General features: G+C 36.4%; 1 protein-coding gene across 1 annotated transcript in view; it reads left to right on the top strand.

Annotated features, from left to right (window-relative positions):
* LOC122810502 (SH3 and multiple ankyrin repeat domains protein 1-like) overlaps positions 1–22,921 on the top strand; it is a 4,213,494-nt gene that overhangs the window by 3,693,560 nt on the left and 497,013 nt on the right. The gene's annotated exons all lie outside the window — the stretch shown is intronic.

The raw sequence follows: 22,921 nt of genomic DNA, 5'->3' as shown, positions 1-22,921 counted from the left end.
CCATCAAAAAGTCAGGATCAGATTTCATATACTGGTCTTTTATAATTAGAAAGTCGTTAGCACTGCAGGGTTTGCATCAGCAAGCATTTCCTGAAGGCTATGAAATCTGAACCTCACATATTTGCCATTGTTTATTGACTACAGTCTCCAACACTATACCTGAAAGCCAGAAATTTCATTCAGAACAGACGAAAAATAAGAGGGAAAAATCTGGGGCACTTGAGAATCATACCATCTCCACTTCAACACACATGCACACACACAATTATAATCACTCGTATGGCTGTCCACCTCAGATATTGTTTGAGATAAAGGAAATAAATGCAATTATAAATAATGACCTAGAAATGTATTTCACCTTGCTGCTGTCAGAACCATACAGTGCACCTCCCCTCTGCCCTCTCAACTTCTTAGTACAAGTATCAGAAACAATGACAGAAAATCAGAAATAGATTTTAAATAGTTTGTTATATATTTAGAAAGTTGCCAAAATGTCAAATGTTGCATTAGCAAGCATTTTCTGAAGGAAGCATGTTTGAAACTTGTGTCTATCATTAGTTATTCCTGCCCCCATCAATTTTACAAAAAGCAAAAAATGTTACAAGAAATAGATCAAAATACCTCCCTTTTTCATTGTTCAAGAATTCTGGACAAAGCCAAAAATAATGAGGGTACAAAAAGGGACAGCATTTAAATATTTTATGTATTTTTTAACCAGGTCAAACAAATGGACTAATCGTCCCTTTTTCAGGTATGACTTGGGACCACTGTCTCCTAAAGTGATCTGCTCAAAGTCACAAAGTTGGCAAATGGTGGTGAAAGGATTCAAACCTTGTACCCTTGAATACAGGATGCAGTTTGTTAGCCTAAGTTCTAGACAACTCCAAATTACTTAAACTGCTAATGGAACAATCACTGCTGCATGGACATACATTCTCTGAACAGTAAAAACTATGAAACTGTAATGACTGGCATTATTGACTGACCGCAGTCTTTAATAATTTACCAGAATAAGGAAGTCCGCGAGGAACAGGGCATGTATATGAAGTAAAATTGATGATGATTCACAAAACAAGAGAGAGATAAGAGGCAGACTACTCTAATTAACTTACAAAATTAACAGGTTTTCATTCAACATACATTTTCTCAAATTTGAACAAAAAACTTGAAACAAGACTAGAAAGCTCTAATAACTGGCATTATTGAGTGATTGTAAACCTCTGTGATTTTTAAAGAAGATAAAGCCATAAGTTAAGCCCTGGCAGTTCATGCAAAGGATTAAGGCTCTTAGATCTTAGTGAGCTACTTCCTGTAGTCACATGTACAGGGATTGATTCTTTCTACATTATTTGCCTACTTTGTGACTTTGAGCAAGCCACATAAACAGACAGTGCTCTTGGATTGTCCTTTACTTAATCTAGAAGATGGAAAAACAAAAAGATAGGGCATAATTATTAGGCACAATACTCGTATACAGTTTCTGAGCAGTAATGGTAGAGCCAGATCATGGTCAAAATGGGTCCTAGCCAGGGTAATGGCCAGGCCTCTCCCCACAACCATACCAATATCCTATTACTTTGCTTCTGTCTCTTTCCCAAGTGCCATATGATACTGTTCAAGCCTGTCAGTGTGCATACTATATTCTTTTTTACTTTTATAGTGATCCCAAAGATTTGGATTGATTGTGATCCTGCTTCAACACAGGACACGTCACCTAAACTCTCTCCTTTCCAAGTGTTTTCTTCTCTGTCAAGATTCACTGAAGATTGATCCAGTTTAGAAACTAATGTATATATTGTGCATTACCCTTTGCTTGACTGTACATTGCACATGCTTGTTCATTAGAATGTATATACATAGTTTTTTTCCTATGTAATTTGTCCGAACTGTTCTGTTATTGCTAACATTTTTGTATTATTTTATTTCTGAAATGATTTATATTTCACTTGGACTGAGCCTGAAATTGGTGAATACTTTATAGTAGTTTTCTTGGTGGACAGCTAAGGATCTGCATTCCTTTGTATCTTTTTGTATTTTCTCCTTGTCAGTATAACTGAGTAGGTGGAATATTATTTGCTGTGGTGGGCTATTTGACCACCATTTTTGTTGCAGTGCATGGATTTCTTACTCATCGGACTGTGCATATTTTGTACATTTGTGAATGAGTGCAGCAGAAATTTCTAGGGCTTGGTATATACTTCTCAACCTCTCGGCACAAAAATCCAGACTAGCCTAAAATGATGGTGGGGGGGGGGTGTAAAAGACTTAAAAATAGGGACATATTTTAGATGCTGCTCTAATAAACTCAAAGTTACTAGGACAGCAAGATTTGTGTTGGCATGCATTTTCCTGAAGGATATGAAGTCAGAAACTCAAATGTATGTCATTATTGAGTCATTATTTAGTGACCTCAGTCCTCACTGATTTTCCAGAAAACCACAAATTTTATTAGAGGGAGACAAAAGAGGTTAGGCAAAAAAGTTGAGAAGTATGCTTGCTAGTACTCTGAAGGTTCTTTTCTTGTGAATGCATCTTCCCACAGTATTTTTGCTTCATCCTATATCACATTTCTGAAGTTCAGATTCAGGCTTGCAACATCAGTTGCTTCTGAAGTCTATACATATTTTTGTCTTTGTCCTTACTGATTCAGTTAACCTTTATTTTACTTTACTACTATGGCTACATGGAGCCTTCATGTTAGAGAACCAGCAGAATAAGCAAACCTCTTTTTTAAAAGTTGATGTTATCCTGTTGGCTTATGACTTGTGACTTTATTGTTTCAGACACTGCTCACTTCATTCGGAGTAGCTCTACCCCTCCACCATATTTCACAAACATACTGCTGCATTCCACATCGGCAGTCCCCTTTTCTTGATTTGCATACTGTTTCTCTTATTGTGCAAAGCTGCATGTACACTGTCAATGCCATACAAGCTATTTCTGTGTTTGCAGTTGTTGTCAGTCTATGATTAATATGCTAGCAATCAAAATTAGCTGTTTAAACAGATATTTTCTGAGGTGAAAATATTCTGAAAAGTGCACATGGCACACAGTGTTAGTGACAGGTAGTTGTGGTTATCTGAGTAGTATTTCACTCTATACCTTAATGCTATTAAAGACATAGTATGTTTAGAATAATGCCTTCTCCTCCTGTCCTATAGGACAATTAGGAATGGTGTAAAAATGGAAGCAGTCTCTTGTGAGCATCACCACTTGTGCACAGAGCAGTTAGTGCATATCCTATTTCTAGATGTCTAATGCAAATCATCCCCAGACTATTTTAAAGTAACTTCTGACTACTTATTGTACAGGGTGAACTAAAGAATAGTTTAAATGCACAGGAGTGGCGCTGCAGTCTATTCCACTAATATATCAAAAGCATCGGTGCAATAGGAACATGTAGTAATGGCACACAATGCGTGCATCACCCTACTTTTTTAGATGACTGGATAAGCATTTGTCAAGGTTTAACAACCATAATAGAGGTAATATCTCTATCTGTAAGCCATTAAACAGCACCAGACTTATTCTAGTATATCTATACAAGTTATCTATACCTGCAATGCTTATATAGTGCTATTTAAGTTTTGTAGTAGCACTACGGCTCAGAAGAGTCTGTATTAGAAAGAAGTTATGTTGTGTGTCTGAATGACATAAAGGTTCATTGAACTTCTGCCTTGTCTTGTAAAGATTGCTCTTTGCTGATGCAAATTTGCAGGTATGGTCATAGGAAGGCTTAATTATGAACACAATGTCATATGCAATGGAAGTCAGCTGTAGTAAATTTCTCCAGCTTAGCTATTTTTTCATGTTGTATCTTTGCTTTCTGATGTCTAAGCTATCCTATATAGTATTTCTTTCTAACCACAAAAAGCTGTTTGTCATCCATAATATGCAACTGATGGCAATTTTAGAACATTACTCCAAGGTGAATCCGTAGCACAAAATGTGTTCCTTCAAAGAAGTGGAATTGTGATTGCTCATGCTCACTTCAGTATAGCCTTATGTGACTCTAAACAACATACGTTACATAACTCATTGGTTAAAATAAGTATTCACAGTTTGCATGCTTGGTTTTATTTTACGTTGTTTCAAATTGTAAATTATTTTTCATTTGCATTATGGCTTAATTCACCTTCTTAACTGACAAAGATATAGTAAATTTTTGATTAGGTTAAGTAGATTGCTTGCTCTCAGTGTTTGAACTGTCATTCCACTTAGAATTCTGCTTCTCAGCGTTGCATTTCAGAAGTATTAAGGGGATTTTGATGGAAGAACATGTTTCTGCCCACATCTTAGCCAAACAACTATGCAAACTTCAGGCACTTTGCATTGTTTTATGCATTTCCATCCACAAGTAAATTACTTTTTCTTTGCAAAGATGTTAACAAAATAAAATGCCACAATGAGTTCTTTAAGGCAGTAAACTGTGAATTAGCTAAATTCCCTACAAAATTGTTTTACTCCAAAAGCCTTGGAATGCATACAGCATGATTGAATCACTCTTTTAAGCAGATGAATGCTCTTGGGCAAAACGAATAATGCTTAAATACACATCAAGTATAACATCATGACAAGATAGTGCTCCACATATTGCCTTTTTGAAGCATGCCCTTTCTAAATGAATATCTGGAGAAATTAGAGTTTGGAACACAAGGTCTAATTTTTCCAAATATTCATTCAGAAAGGGCATGCTTCAGAAATGGCAAAATGTATTAGAGTTAGGAACACAAGGTAGGCCGCGGTGGTGCAGCGGTTAGCATTGTCACCTCACAGCAAGAGGTTCTCCCATTCGATTCTCGGCTGGAGTGCCTTCTGTGTGGAGTCTGCATGTCCTCCCTGTGGTCAAGTGATGTTTAAAGACATGCAGGTAGGTGCGTGCATGAATGAGTGTGCCTTCTTTGAAGGTTGGGCATCGGGCTGGCAGCTTGGCACTGTAAAACTCCACTGCCAATGAGCAGACCAGAGTTCCGCTGTGGTGACCCCTAACTGAGAAAAGCCAAAAGTCATTACTTTTTTAGAGTAAGGAATACAAGATAAGAAGGTTGACAGTAGTAGATTGCATTTAAATAGTTATATAAACTAGAATTCATTGTTCTCTGGCTAGCTTAATTTTGCAGATCAGCAGCTGATCTGTAGATGTCTGCTGCCATATATAAATTTACTTTTAACCTGGAATCATGGTTGACTTTGTTTTTCTGGGCAGGGTACTTCAGCCTTATAAATTGAGAGAGAACCTTCTCCCTGAAAAGTATATGTTTTTTAGATGACTGGATAACCATCTGTCAAGGTTTAACAATCATAATAGAGGTATTATCTCTGTCTGAAAGCCATGTGAACATTATTTTCTTAAAATGCATTTTCCTCCTAAATGATATTGAATACATGCTCCTACCCTTTGTACAGTTGTTATAATTCTAGATAGTTGCAGTTTTAAACAGAGATGCAGTTATAACTTGTCTTTACAGTTCACTTTCTCTAGGACCTCTGTTTCATTAACATGCATTTCTGGGAATCTGATATTTCTGCCCCATATAAATAATTCCATGAATGTATTATGCAATCTCTTAATTTGCCTCTTCTGTAGTCCTTTCACACACTAGATGTGTAATGTGCTGGCTGCAGCTATGAAACATTGTGCTTTTTACACAGAAGAACTTTTTATATATAACATTTATAGAGCTTCAGGACGTACTTTGTTCAGCTGTACAGAGTGTGATTTTGTAAATAATTCATGACAGCATTAAAATCTCTACATAAAGGCATAAACCCAATACATTTTATGAAGTCACTAAGGCTAGCGACTATTAACACAGCTTTGTTTAAACATAAGCCATATGGTGTATTGTCTTCCTTCATATACAAATATTGTACCTGCTTCTCAATGGAATAGCAAAAACTTGTCGAGACTTCAGATTATTACTGTGGCAGCTTTGTTGGTTCATCTTTGCACGGTTGTCAGGGTGACCCTTATAATATCAAGCCTGCTCTTGGCTAACAAAACAGTTACTTGTCTGCAATGTTAAAATTATGGAAGATTAGCTTTATAGACTAGATTTTGTAAAGTCCGCTAGCAACGTCTTCCTGTAATGGATCATTTAGTTAACTGTTGTTGTAAGTTAAGGTGGCTTGATAGAAGTTTCAGTACTTTGTTGTATCTGTCCTAAGCATGCATTGCTACACAACTTTAATAAATGCATGCAATTGCACAACTGTGATACATTACTGCCTTGTTAATGATCCACAGACTTGTACATGCTACTCTGAATATCCATTAAGCATGTACTCTTATCTATTTTGCCCACTTGGAAGACATGTATTTCTTAAGTTTGTATCCAAGCCATTAAGTTGTATTGCAATTTCCATAATAATTCTTCTCAGGCTGCTAGTTACAATGTTAGGGTTGATATTTTTTTTGCTTCTACCAGTATACCTTAAACTCCAAAATTATTCAAGGAAACTACTTGGCAAGGCAGCGGTTACATTTCTGCCATTTTTGACTGGGTGTACTTCAGCAAATATCCTTACAAGTTTTCTAAGTCAACATATTTTTTTCATTTTTCAAGAGAATGTAGATTTTTGCATTAGTTTTAGTATACAGTGTTTGCTATTGGTCATTACTGTCTTTTTTGACAGTGTGTCGAACCTCAGTATCACCTCTGTTCTATGGACCATTAGTTTCCATTCTACATTTGCATGAAGGTATGTTTATAAGAAACATTTACTAAAATAGTAACTTTTAAAGATTTATTTTAATAGCGTTTTAAACTGTATTTTAATAACAAGTTTAAACTTTCTTCAAATAAACTGACACTCCTCCAATGGCAGTGTGTGGCCCCTTTTAAAAAAGTGGGTCTATATTACGAGATCGAATGTTCAGGTAACCGAACACCTAAACATCAAACTCGCAATATCAGAAGCAAGAAAAAGTGAATGGCCGATTTAACGCAAGGAAAGATTTCCCTTGGGCATTCAATGGATTTTGCCTTTTGTGTACTGTACAGCAATCTCGGAGTTGGTATATTTACTTAGGGGGGTTGTGGGGGGCACAGCCCCCTACATAGATTTGGTGTAAAGTTATGTTTTTTGTTTTGTGGCCAACAGTCATCCTTCCCTGTGCCATTCGCTGTTTTATGGTTCGATATTACGAGTTCAATGTTTAGGTGTTCGGCCACCTAAACATTTGATCTCGTAATATAGACCCGAAAAAGTAACATCTCTTTTCCCATTAGGGCTAAAATTCTTAAACCTGGTAGATCTTGTGGGTGTGTCTGGGATAGCTGTATGTGTGTATCTGTGTGTGTGCATGTATATACATATATATATATATATATATATATATATATATGTACATACATATATATATATATATATATATATTTACATACATATACATTTATATAATATATATATATATATATCAAAATGTGTGTGTATGTAATTCTTTGTCTTCTTGAATTAGTTATGTCATTTGTTATAGAGTAGGAGCTATCTTTTTTCTTTTAAACACCTTTATTGAATTATTGCTTGTGATATAGGCACATTTACATTGATATAAAAGTAATCAAACTGCATTAAGTTAAAATTAAACATTATGTTTCACATATATTTCTATATATCATATAACATAAGCAACATTACATAAATTATTCAGTTCCTGCCCCTTTATTTTAAACAATAAACATCTTGATTAAACAATCACAGCATAAGCAATCATACATTTATATAAATGAAAACAAACCACACCAACACAATCCTATTTGCAAGCATTTTACATAACAAACCATGCTGATACAGTCCCATTTGCAAACATTATACATCACTTCTAATCTACCCAATCATTTTCAGTCAAACATTATACATCACTTCTAATCTACCCAATCATTTTCAGTCAAACATTATACATCACTTCTAATTTACCCAATCATTTTCAGTCAAACATTATACAGCTCATTTGAGTCTTGTTTTCTTTTAAACCTCATTCTTCCCCTGTTCCCACAATTCTGAGTTTTTCCTGTGTAGTTTGCTCCTACCTTTTTCTAAAGATCTCAGTTCCAGTTGTTTTAGCTGTGTTACGATATACACTACTTCTGATATAGTTGGTTTATATACTGATTTTCATTTTTTACTAATTGCTTTTTTGGCAGCCACCATAATTAGAGACAGCAAGGTCTTCCCCCTTCTAGGCAATTCTGATTCTGTGTCATAGCTCAGATCTTTATCTGAAAATGCGAATATTTCACAGTTTGCACTATGGATGGCTCATGCAACTCGGCTGTTGAGTTGAATCCCCTCTATTGTTTGCCTAGTTTGTATATTTCTAATTAGTTTGTTTCCTTCTCCCTGTAACAATCCTTATATTGTTTGCTCTATCCTTCTATCCCTCCCTAGTACCCCCTCTATACCCCTCCTTTCCTTTTTACTCCTATGACAAACCTAATAGTGCCTTAGCCTTTCTCACTTATCCCCTCTTAGATGTTCCTGGTCTCTTCATAACTCTTTCTACCTTCAGCTTCACAGACCTCTCTTACCTCCATTTTAGATAGTTTCCTCTCCTAATCCTTTCTGCTGTGGTTTCTTCTGCTCTCACTCCGCCTCCCTACCCCCAATTCCCACCCACCCCCAGGGGTCCTATGCTTATACCCCTCTAACCACTCCCACTATCTTCCTCAACCTATACAGAGCACTCTCTCATTCCCGCTCTTTCTAAACCACACCCCTGTTTCCTCCCTCTCCACCTTTAATTACCCCCATTGTCTGTATAATCCCCTCTTACCTCCACCCTTTACTTATCCTACCTCTAATACTCTCTACTAACTACACATCCTACCTCACCATTCATTCTTTTTACCATTGCTAGCCTAACCTCCCTATTTCCTACCTCTCTCACTTATAATTCCTCTACTGACCATCTCTTTACATCTACCTTTTCCATCTCATTATACCTTTGCCAAAACAGAATCTCTTTAGTTTTCTATATTCTCTAACATAATCTTTTCATTTAATCTACTTTTATCTCCTCTTTAATTATGTCTTCCTATTTCCAAACTATGTTCATACTTTCTGTATTACTCTTACATACACTATTCTCACTCTACCTTCTGACATTCTTTGAAACCCCTCTCTATGGACAGACTACCCTCTCACATAAGCAAACTCTACCTTACTTGGATATGTCTTTTAAGTCATATTCCAACAGTACCTCTACCCCCAACTACATTCTACCTAAATTCCACAGACTCATACACATTAAGCATGGCCTCTCTACAGATAGAAAAATAAAACTAAAATCCTACTTTAACAACATCATGATAACCAAACCAAAGAACGACAACTTACAGGATGGGGACATACACCCTAACCCTGGCCCTATCAACCCTTCACCTCTTACTCCTAAAACTAAACTTAACAATACTCTCTTAATAGGACATCTAAACATTCAAAGCATAAACAATAAAATACCTCACCTACATGCTCTCCTTGATATCCATTCCTTTGACATTATTTGCCTCTCTGAAACCTGGCTTAAGCCTGACCCTAAAGACACAGAAATTATACCCCAAGGCTATAATATTGTTAGACATGACCGTACTAAACGTAAAGGTGGCGGAGTAGCAATCCTTTATAACAATCAATTAAATATCTCCACCCTAACAATAGACCCAAACTCAGATAGCAAAGTAGAAGCCATCATAATCAAACTTCACTTGAACACCAAGAAATCCCTTAACATTATCTGTATATACCTACCCCCAGGTAATAACATACCCATTTTAGAAGCCTTTCTTAGCTGGGTATCTACAACTCTCCCCCAAGAAACAATAATTCTAGGTGACTTTAATATAGACTGGAACTGCATAAATACCAAGAATCCAACTTCCCATATAAACCTCCAAGGCTTTACCCAAACCATTACCTCAACTACAAGAATCAATAAGCCTAATAATAAAGAAAGTATTCTAGACTGGATATTGATAAATAATACCAAACACACCTACAAAGTAGGAACTCTGCCAGATGATATCAGTGACCATTCCTTGACTTGTATAGAAAGAGAAAAGACTGACTTTACTAACCTCCCTAATACTAGAAAAATACGCTCCACAAAACAGTTTGACGTAGACTCATTTCAAATGGAACTTAGCAAATGTAACTGGAATCCCTTAAAAACTCTTCCTCTTGAAGATGCAGTATCATACTTTAACACAAATTTCTTATCCATACTTAATAGACATGCTCCTGAGCGTACCATTAAAATGAAATCCAATATAGCCCCCTGGCTCTCAAGAGAAACAAAAAATCTAATTCACTCCAGAAATAAAATCTGGTCTAAATGGAGATGTCACAGAAATAATCCGGACCTGCTGCACTTTCGCCAGTTTAGAAACCTCACTAAAAAGGCTATAATTGCTGACAAAAAAAACTATTACTGCAAACCTCAACAGACTCATCATAACAATCCAAAGGCCTTCTGGTCCGCAGTAAATAAACTCCTATCCCCAGGCACAGCTAAAACACCTAGCCCACTTAATGCGGACCCAGACACCCCTCTCCTAACTGCTAACACTTTCAACCTATTCTTTACTGAAACTATTCATTCCCTAACCAAGCAAATGAACTTCAATAACTCAAACTCCTCACAGATCCAAGCTGCTTCATCCCCTAACTTTAAACTACAACCTATCTCTACCTCTTTCATCTATAAACTCATCCACAAACTCAAGCCTTGTACCCCCTCTGCTGATAACCTCCCTTCTCTTTTTCTCCAAAAGGCTGCAAAGCAATCGTGATATCCTATTTCCATTCTCATGAACAGAACAATCCAAGAGGGTACTATCCCTGACATCTGGAAAGTGTCCCACATTATTCCTTTACACAAAGGAGGCAACTCTATCGACTATTCTAACTATAGACCAATCGCACTCCTTTCTCCATTAGCAAAAATTATGGAAAAATGCATACACCAACAACTTCTAAATCATCTCTCAGTACATAACTTAATAGCCAACTGTCAACATGGCTTTAGACCCCATCATAGTACTACCACTGCTCTTCTTTCCTTCACAGACACCATAAATAGGAACCACAACAATAACCTTCTCTCTTCTGCACTATTTATCGATCTTTCTAAAGCTTTTGACATGGTTAACCACTCTATATTAATCAATATACTCACATCCCTTTCCTTTGACAACCTTGCCATTAAATGGTTTACATCTTATCTTAGCAATAGACAACAAGCAGTTCTTTGGGGAAACCAAACTTCCTCTCTTTTACCTGTAACTATTGGTGTCCCTCAGGGCTCTATACTCGGACCTCTTCTTTTCACATTATTCATTAATGACCTACATCTAGCAATTCCTCAAGCAACCGTCATACAATATGCTGATGACTCCACCCTAATTTGCTCAGCATCTTCTTCTACAACACTTCATTCACTTACACAAAGCATCTTCAACACAGTTGAAACATGGTTTTCTAAATGCTACCTTCTTCTTAACGCCAAAAAAACTAAACTTCTCCTTTTCACCCCCACCTCACGATCCCCACCCCTTGATTTCACCATCTCATCAAATAATGCTACTGTCATTTCCCCTGAACCAACAACAAAACTTTTAGGAATAACAATTGATAATAATCTCTCTTTTAACCAACACATTAACATCACTATCAAATTAGTAAACAGAAAAATTGGATCCTTATATAGAATAAAACCCTACCTAACTGATTCTGCCAGAGCTACAATTGCCCACTCCCATCTTATATCTACACTCCTTTATGCTTCTCCTATCTTTACCAACCTTAAGAAAGCCAACCTTAACAAACTTGCCACATCCTATTACAACATTGCCAGATTTGCTACTGGTAACCCTTATAGAACACATCACTGTGTGAACCTGAAACAACTAGGATGGATGGAATTTCAACACCTTTTGCTTATTCCCCAACTCAATATTGCCCACAAATTACTATACCAGCCCAATAACACTCCTATTCTTTCTCAACTTTTAATCCCTTATAATAATCTCAACTCACTTAGATCTTCTAAGAAACTTATGGCCTGCCCTACAAAGTCCAATAACTCAGCCGGTGACTCCCTTTTCTCTAATACAATTGGAAGGAGCTGGAATTCACTACCCAGTGAAATCACTCTACTCACATCTCTACCTCTCTTCAAACAAGAAATTAAGAATTACTTCAAAAGCCATTGGCTCTGTTCCTGTATAAAGCCTGACTAATCTTCCCACCTACATCTGCCTATCCTCCTCCTCATTTTTCCACCACTATCTCTTTTTTTCTTTTTCTTTCATTTTCTTTTCTTTTAATAACTCTTTCTTCCTTACTCTTATTTTTCTCTTCCTCTCTTTGTCTCATATCTAGCTAGTCTTTTCTGCTTCTTTTGTTTTCCTGTCATCGCATAGATGGCTTCCTTTTTCACACACTTATAGTATTTTTGCCCTCTTTCTCTGATATTTTACCCTTTTGCTTACCTCTAACTCTATCTGTACAACAACTTGTCACCCTATATCAGTTTTCTTACTGTCATCTCATCCTTTAACCTGAATCTTAGTTACTCATACAAGTTATACTTTTGATATATCTTCTTTAAGTAAGTTTTTATTTTGACATTATATTGCCATTTGTTATTATTGTAATTGCTTTTTAATTATAAGGTTTTTTCTTTTTATGTGTATTTCTGTTTGGAGCTTTTCTCCCCGGGCCTCTACTGAAAATGGAAATATATCCAGCTAGACTAGCCCGGTCAACAAATGTAAAATAAATAAATAAATTATATATTTAAAACAGTATATATAATTTTATTATACTCAGAATCCACACAGCTAACAGTCCATATTACATGTGAAGTTCTTATTTTTGATTTTAAATTAAATCATCACAGAATTTAGGCTTAGACTCCCATAGAAAGACAGTAACACTTTGTGGTCTACTTCTGCCATTTTACTGAAAGGGACATAGCTTCTGTGCAGCTGTTTGGACTGGTAAGTAAAGCCAAGGTCAGTCATTTCATCATTGCCTCTCCCTGTGTCAGGTAACTGGTGCTAGAGGTAGCCTGATGTGGGCTGAAGGAAGTGAAAGTATGCTGTAAAAAGATGGAGGGAGGGCAGGAAGCACAGAAAAGCATGAATGTGTCAGTTTGATCTATTATTAATATTTTATTAAGTCTGCTTAGTGCTGACTGCTTGAAGGCACTTTTTATTTTGCATATGTTATATTCCAGTTTCACCAAATAGTGTAGAACATTTTTGGGATACAGTAATGAAAAGGGAGATTTACAGTTCTCCCAGATTTGATTCCTGCATAGAACAGCAAAACTGATGTCTGTTTTCTGGCTGTACATTTGCATTACATTACATTGTGAACATTTTAATTGCCTTTCCTTATAAAGATGCTAATTTAAAGGTATTTAAAAAAAAGGAAAACAGTAAACATCAAAGTTTTTTCTTCCCACTTCCTGAAGTCGACATTTAGCTGCCACCAGCACCTACTGGATCAGCCATGCATCTCCTAAGCTCAATCTGACCCAAATCTGGGGCATTTGAACCATTTACTGCAGCAGCATATTGCAGCCAGGGAGAGCATCCTAACACCCACTACCTCCCCACATCAAACTTAGCTAGTTCTGTGTATATGTGGCAGATGCATTCAGGCTTCCACACATGCTCAGTCTCTGACTCCATGGTATACCCAGTATGTTCACTCTTAGTCACAAGTGCAAGACCCATTCCTAACAGTTCTTAGCCATCCCTTAGCAGGTGTTTGTTAAGCATTCTTAATATTTGCTAAGATTGGGGTCTTGCACTTACAAACATGCTCAGCAAGTTTATCTTTTTCCCAATTTCAGAATGTAATCACAGCTCTCTATGTGCTACATATTCATTTATTCAGTAAGAAGGAATGAAAACTCAAAAGAAAGAGAGGGTACTTATATAAACATGAAAAGTACTGTGAAAAACTGTAGTGGTCTTATGTGAAAGCTAAAAAAGCTTTATAAAATATTGCTGCCATCCCCTGTTGATTATTTTATTAATTATTTACAGTTTTTTGTTGCTGTGGTCTATATTTTATATTTGCTAGTCCTTCTCTTTGAAGGCCAATTGAACAGTTAATTTTAGAAGTCTATACTTCAGAATGTCACCAACTGAATTAGGATTCAAGTATAAGGCATTATTTATGGTGTATGCAATGATATAAAACCTCCCAATTTAGATTATATATATTTTGGGATTACTGTCAAAAGCTTGACCTTGGCACAGCCAGGGCTGGACAGTGGGAGATTTCATGATAAGGATGACCACTGTTAGAATGAAAACTTCATCTTGTATACCTACTAACTCACAGAATGTTTTTAACAATCAGTTAAAAAACACTATTAGCCTTTTCATCTGGGTTGAAAATGTTAATATGGCTTACCAATTTGTGAGTCAATGAGATTTATTTGTTTAAAATTGAAAGCTGCCATGAAATCTAAAAAAAAAAAAAAAACTTTGTAAATGTAATAGAATTTCTCTAAGTGAGAAGAACTACTTAGTTGAAATCTTAAACAGGAAGTGACAGAACCCACACTGTAAAAGTAGCTGACTCCAAATCCAGCTTCAGACAAGTGGAGTACCTCAGGGTTCAGTCCTGGGACCTCTCTTGTTTGGCATCTACTTCTTTGAAGTACAGGCCATCACTAAGGGACTCTGGCTAACAAAGTTTGCAGATGACTGCAAACTGGGAGCCATTATTGAATCCCCAAATGATGTTGATACTCTACAAAAGGCCCTTACAGAAACAGATGCTTGGTGCCAGAGCCGTGGGCTCAAGCTCAATGCCAAGAAATGTATATTTATCCCCTTTGGGAAAAAAAAACATGTACCCGTGAATTACCACATAGGTGGCAGTACACTAAACACCGAAAGTGTGATAAGAGACTTAGGGACACAGGTGGACAGTGGTCTCACTTTCAATAACCACATTGCCACAGCAGTCAGGCAATCATTCTATGTGGCACACCTCATCACTAAGGGCTTTTCATCCAGAAAAAAGGAGGTCATTGTCCCACTGTACTCATCCCTCATTAGACCCATTATAGAATACAATGCCCCATTTGGTATGTACCTCTCAAGACATCTACAACAACTGGAAAGGCCACAGAAATACCTCACTAAAATAATCACAGGTCTAAAGCAGATGCCGTATGCTGATCTCCTTAAAAAACTCCAGCTATACTCTTATCGCATATCATCTACTCCAAGGCGATCTCTGCTTAACATACAAGGCCATGTCAAACCCAGAGCTGTTGGACATGCTACACTTAAAGAAATCCCAATCCCTCAAGAGTCACACGCTTCAGGGCTCTAAACCTTGTCATCACAATAAACAAAACATGCTGGAGGGATAGGTTCTTGACCCAGAAAAACCCCAGACTCTGGAATAGACTGCCCATACATGTCAAGCAGAGCACCTCTTTGGCCCTCTTCAAAAGGAACCTTGTTGACTGGATGGGAGAAAGGAAATTCACCCCAGGGATCACGTCAGTCGCCCGGCTAGACAGGGGTCCAGGGAAGTAAATAGTGTGGGACGAAATAGCCAGGGAATTGTTATGGCTAGGCTTGTATAGGTCCTTAGGCCGATAGCCAAGTACCAACCTATGAGATGTGACCCAGACATAGTAGGGATATATGGGAAGACTAAATGAGGCAAAAATCAGTTTTCTGCTGTTAAATTAGCTGTTTTGTATGCCTTGAAATAAAATAAAAAAAAGAAAACAAAAAAAAAAAAAAAACAAGGGACTGCGTGGGCCCCAGGGCTTCTGAAATATGGGCAGACTTACTTCCCATGACTCCCAAAGGAAAGTTATATCCATGAATATAAAGAGGTCTTACATTTTTATTTTGCAGCTCTGTATGTGTGTGGGATAAAGGTTTCCACTGCATTAGTCTTATTGATCTGTAGAGTTTCTGAGCATGGTATCTGTTTTAGCAAGATAAGTGTGTAATGCAAATATCTGCTGGCATAGAAGTGGTTGAAGTAAAGTTAGAAATTCAGTGCTATTGGTGAAAGAATTGTTTCCTGTTTTAATAATATTGGCTTCCTGAAAGAAAGCGAAAAAGTGCATCTGTTCTAATGACTGACAGTTTTGGTTTCTGAAAGAGTACTGTTTGTATACGTATTACGTTCTTCAGAATCTGTACTCATACAATTCACCTGGGCTAAGGGCGTGGCAAAATGTCCGTTCTCTCAAACAAGTTGTGAGGAATTAATGCAGTAAATGGTTTGCAGGGTCAATATTTTATCTAGTGCGTTGTGCATGGAAGTTTTGACCTGAAGGTTTTTTTTTTCAGACTACCAAGTTTTTTTTATTACAACTATATGTCTATCAGCTGATTTTTTTTTTTTACATCCATACAAAGTTTCAGCCAACATGTCCTTGTTTATGTCTGTTGCTTAAAACAACAGACCTTATTCAGAGCTGTAGCCGAGTTATCAGGAGAGTGGATACTTCCGAAGACTAGCACTCTCTCCAAAGAAAGTTAAGGACTAAATTAATACAAACCTAAAATAAAGCAAATAAGAACTCCACTGAACTGTAATTGTAGCAGATTACTTGTAACAGTTGTAGCAAGCTCACTGTTATACTTACAAACATTCAGAGCTTCTAAATACAAATACATGTACAGTATCCACCTTTATTTAGGAAGGCATGATACTAGTTGCTCTTCTTAACTGAGTGCTGGTACTACAGTCACACCCTATTGACGACTGAAATTCATGCTCCCTAACAGCTTGCACCCAGAGCAGCCACCCCTTCACCCTACACTAGTTATGACTCTACATTGTTTATCCCTTTTTCCCATTCTTCCATTATGTGATAACTACGTAAACAAAGTGGTTTCCAACCACTCTGTTAAAGCTTGAGAGATAAGTAATTATTTCAGTAAGTCCCCTAGTCAGTAGAATGTTCTCTATGCTAGGTTTCCCAAAGTCCAACATATTGATAGTCATGTCTTGTAAGATAAGGCTTTTGGATCATCAGTAAGGTGCAACCTGGAGGAAAGACAATCAAAGCTAGGGTATAGCCCCAGAGGAGCTGTCTTGGTGAAATTATCCTTTAAGATGCTTGTCATCCATTTTTGGGTGACACTTTCTAGTGTCAGGGTAATTTAACTGTCATAGTACACTAAATATGTATTTTTCTTAGTAAATGAAATGCTTCCTGAAATCTGCGAGCTCCTGAAAAGTAATACTGACTGGATGAGTGATACCTATAGGACAGAAATATCTGATCTTCAGGTAAATTCGGCATGGCTCCTTGGTATATAATGAATTTAGGTAAGCTCTGTAGAAAAGAGGAGGTATGTGCCCATTACCAGACTCCAGCTTATTTTTTGGGAGAGAGGTGCCCATGAAATGTGTGTGCATGCATGTGTTTAGTGTGTGTGAAATAATGTCTGACAAAAAAGCCTTATGTTTGTCAATCATCTCCAAAGTCTGAACAACCAATAGATCTTCATTTGACAGCAGTTTCTATTATATATTTAAAATATAATGTATAATACCTATTGCAGTACTGCATATACTAAAGAGAAACCAGTCAAAATCCAAAACACACATTTATTGAAAAAAATTGAATGCTTTTGTTCCACAATTTCAAGGAACTTCATCAGTACTAGCAAACTTCATAAAAACACTAATTAAATACTGAAAACAGGCAATCCCATGATAAAAAGGAACAGTGGTTGGGAGGGTGGCTTAATGGCTAAGGTTTGTCTTACAAACACAAGGTGGAGGGTTTGAGTCTCACAAGGAATAACTGGCTAGGCTTAAAATGGCTTGCAGGGGCAGTTAGCCTAGTACTAACCTATGAACCTATTAAGAATCAATTACAAAACTTCAAAGTGTACAATTTTAAGATTGGATTTAAAGAACAAGTATCATTTAAACCAGGGTAGATGGTGGCATTAAGTTTTAACTACCATTTTAACTCACACAAATTACAAATTTAAATGCTCATCCACATTTCTACCTTGGAGACCATTCTTCACCTAATCAATTATTAAAAAAACAAATCCATGAGAACTGAAAACCATAACATGTTTATATAAGGCACTCGTGCTTTTATTTTTCATATTATCTAGAACTTGTTCATAAATGTGGTCCCTAAACCTCCTTGACATTTTTCCCACATAGTAGGCAGGCAACATAAACACTGAGCCGGATACACCACATTTTATTTGTATCACAATCAAGTCACCCATTTACTCCACATGTATTACCTCGAACAGAAAACTGGCCACCACTAATGATGTATACATGCTATGAACATGAGCCACATTTACATGTACCTTTTTCATCTTATTATTTTTCAACAGAAATTTAACAGTTTCATCCCTTCTGTATGTGAAATATATTTTTCCTACTTTGCTAATCAAACCAGGGTCTGTCAAAAATAATTTCCAATTTTTGTTAATACAATCTGAGATGGCACTACTATCCAGAGAATAAGTGGAAATAAAAGAAATCTTTTTCAACTCAACTTTATGTGATAGTACCAGTGCTACCTCCCCTGAGGTGTTATTCAAAATGGGGGTGTAGATACCCCGCACCCTCTTTGTAACAACTACCTCTCTAAGTTTATTTAAAAATTCAACTGGGTAGCCTTTCATAAGGAACATAGCCATTAATTTATCACATTCATCATTAAATGTGTCAATATCAGAAATCATCCTGGCAAGACGTACTATTTGGCCTTTGGCCAAAGATTTCATCTGACGTCTAGGATGCAAACTAGAAAAGTGGAGGCATAAATTAGAAAAGGTTGTCTTACGATAAATGTTAGAAATAAATCTGCTGTGGACCAAGTCCTCTTTAACTTCCACATCCAAGAAGACTATTTTATTATTATCAAATGAACAAGAAAAGGACAAAATCTGAACAGTATTATTAATGCAGGCCAAAATGTTTGGAGTTTCTCTTGCTTATCATTCCATAACAGGAAAATGGCATCCAGGAATCTAGTATATAAAGACCACCTATTGACATGAGTAATGCTGTAAATAAATTGGTCTTCCCATTCTGCCATAATGTTGTTGGTAAATATGGGGGCACGTGCCGCACCCATAGCCACCCCCATAGTCTGCCTGAAATAGTGGCCTTCAAAAAATAGTGTTATTTTTTAATATTAATTCAATCAGTAACAACCATAGCATTGATTGTGTCTGTATCCAAATCCATACATTTGAATAATTGTTTTTTAAACTAACAAAAGGCCAATTTGTGGAATAACTCAAAAAAGGCTTTGAACAACAATAGTAACAAAAATGACAGGTTGAAAAACTGCATTGTTCAATAATTCTAAATGGTGCCATGAATCGTTACAACTCTGGGCAACCTTTGCTAAACCTTTTTTAGATTTGTATCCAACAATTTTGCTGTGAAAAATGTCTTAAATCAGGTGGCATCAATGACAGGTCAAAAGAGGGGGGAGCAATATTCATATGTACTTTAGGCATACAAAATATACTAGCATTGACAGGTTTTTCATTTAACAAAAAAATCAGCATGGCCCTTAACAATGTACAATTTTTGAAGAAGCAATATATATTTAATTTCTAGAAACACTCTCTTAATGTATTCTGCAGTAATAAGATGTTTATCTGGTTGGAATAATTGACCTGGTCCATGACTGCAAGCCTCCCTTCCTTATCGGGTTTCATAACCCGTATGATGGAATCATCAATAATATCATACTTATTAGATAGATTATAATATTTTACCTTGTATAGTTGTTTCAGCGTCTGGCGTAAATCAAATTCACATACTTTAACAGTAAACTGTGTTGAAGGATGGTTAAAATGCTATGCCTCTATAACTTACTAGGTAGCATGCTTCTTTCATTATTACTGAACCACAAAGCTGGAAATTCTCGCCAGTGAAAAAGTGAGGCCTTTTGACAACAGATTAGCATGTGCTGGGATAATACACTTAGAAGAGTAGTTGTAAATTTTGTAATCTTTTCAAGGGTGGCTCATGCTATTGGATTGCAGCCCCTCCAGCTGTAAAAGGAAAAAAAAAAACAGAAGAGAAAAGAAAATTAAAACAAAATGATAGCAAGTTCTGGAACTCCTCATGGACTGCAACGTCTGCAGGCTGGATATTGATAGCTTGCATTTCAAACTCAGGGAATGAGACTATTAAACAAGCTGCTGCAGGAATTTCAACTGGGATGGATTCCAAACCCATGTAGAGGTGTGTGTGTAAAATGCCCCAGTTAAATATACCTGGTGGCTAGAGAGAAACTCAGGAAAGGCTCAAACCCAAGGATATACATGGTGACTACAGAATAAATCAGGCTCAAACCGTGTACCTTGGGTGCAGGTAGCAAGAGCCTGAAGTCCCCTACCCACCACCACTTGAGAAATCTGTTCAGATTATTGCTTCATATTTTTGTTCTGTTCCTTATAAAATCTGTGGTTTTCTGGATTTTGAATTCACTAAATAATAACAGACATTTGAATTTCAAACTTCATATTCTTCAGAAGGTACATGGTAACACAAAATCTTTTATTCTAGCAAGTTTATAAGATCAATATTTGAAAATTGGCCCTGTTTTTGGGGCTGTATTCCCCCATTATTGGCTTTGTCCAGGTTTTTTGTGATAAGAGGTTGAGAGCTATGATGAGAACTGAATTTGCTTAATATGTTTGGGGGCTGTATTCCCCCATTATTGGCTTTGTCCAGGTGTCTTGTGCTGAGAGGTTGAGAGCTATGTTGAGAACTGAATTCACTTAAAGATAGCCATTTAAGTTTCAGTCTTCTTGTCTTTCAAGAAACAGCTGATTTGGCAGATTGGTATTTTGCTCTGACTGTAGTGCACAGGGTCCTGGGGCAAGACTTTGCAGTGAAATGTATGGTGGTAACATAGCATTTTATTCTAGCAACTTTCTAAGATTATACAAGCAATGTTTAAAATGTGTCCCTGGTTTTTTTTTTGGCTTTTGTCCCCCCCCCCCGAATAAATTTCACCTTTTTCTGATTTCTTGTGCTGCAAAGTTAAGAGATACAGTTGAGTGTCAAGTGGATTTTACAAGGAGCTGAGAGCTTCAGGGGAAGAGAAGTTTAGTGCTGCTTACACTGAGTCTGCTTGCATTGTTAATAGCACAACAGGTAGTATACTTGCTTTTGATGCAGAAGGGTGTGGGTTCTACTCTCACTATGTAGATGTATTGCTGATACTGTACTGTGTTGTACTTTTAAAGGGGGGTGGATGCTGCAGTCCTGAGAATGTTCTCTTTGGCAGAGATACCTAGTAACCATGACCCCTTTATCAGTTTGCCATCCATTCCCTATTGCTAGCTTATCTTTTTTTTTTATGTAACATAGGCAATTTATTCCTCAATGGCAACATATACTTTATTTGTTGATGAAAGAATGAAATATAAAGTTGTTTGCTAACCTCAACCTCTTCTTACATACTCTTTCTCATAAAATATATCTAAAAATATAAAAATACACACACACACACACATATATATTTATATATATATATATATATATATATATATATATATATATATATATATATATATATATATATATATATATTCATATATTTCAAGACCTTATACATTGTTTATATTTAAAAATTGGTTTGAGTGAAACCTGCTTATTAATTCCTGGTGGGGAATCTGCTTGGAGACAAGTAATCAAGTCATATTCCCTAGTTTCAAGTTTAATATTAATGTCACCCCTTCTCAAACTAGGTTCTAATACCTTTATAACTCTAAACAGAAAGCTGTGTGTGGACCCATTATCATTAATATGCTTAGCTAATGCATTTGTCAATATACCTCTCCTAATGTCTGATTTATGCTCTATAATTTTGTTCTTGAGTTTCCTAGTGGAATTTCCCACATAAAATGATGGACATGATTTACATGTAGCTAAATAGACCACTAGTGGTGTATTACATGTTGCTACACATTTAAAATAAAAAAAGAGTATGTATACATATGATTTTAGAAGTTTATGTAAGGAATTAGTGTAAATTTAATTGATTGTGTTTTGATAGGTTGGGTTGTGTCATGTGATGTTATTTGAATGATATAAATTGTATGTATTTAGAAGTATTTTGTAACACTGATGGACCTTGTACGAAAGCTTTGGTATATAACATTTGTATTAAATTTTGTCTTAGTTCAGTGCTGTGAAGCTGTTTCTTTTTTTGATTTTTATTGGTCTGCAAGCGTCACTTTATCGCAGTGGTGTTAGTTTCTTTTTGACTGGTGTTGCTCCTTGAACACACTGTGAGCACTGAGACTATTATTAATAATTATTTGGGGCATGCTATGACACAACCACAGCTACAGTTTCAACTTCAACATTCTCCTCAAGGAGCTGTGGACACTACTATTGAGAGAAAATACGCTTTTACAATCAAGATGCAACAATTTGGACTCATTGAATATCCCTTCCATTCAAGAAGAGGAACGGAATAGGTATACATCTAGTATTCTGAGTTTGGAACGGAAAGTTAAAATGTTTAAAAGATTTCAGTGGCAGAGATACAGTTTTGCTGCTTATATTAACTTGGGCATTGTTCCTCGAGGGCTCTGGGTCCTAAACATGCCCTCTTATAAGAATACTTATCCAGAACTTTTGAAAATATGGTGAGAGATGAATATTAAATTGGATATAGACTACATGGTGCTAATGAATGAATTTTCTGTACAAATGGAAGATGATTTGCTTAATGAAATTAATGAATTGGAGAGGCAGTTTTTTTCATCTGCTTTGGTTTGTGAATATACAACTATTTATGGTGCTATGTTGAGTCGTTTATGTGACTATGATAAGCGATTGGAAACCACAAAGAAACACAAACTACAATGAGATATAAATTATTTCACTTGTGGCA

Source organism: Protopterus annectens, chromosome 9.part0 (genome assembly GCF_019279795.1).
Source record: "Protopterus annectens isolate FY-2018-M chromosome 9.part0, PAN1.0, whole genome shotgun sequence".
Taxonomy (NCBI): domain Eukaryota; kingdom Metazoa; phylum Chordata; order Ceratodontiformes; family Protopteridae; genus Protopterus; species Protopterus annectens.
This window is presented reverse-complemented; position numbering and strand designations above follow the sequence as displayed.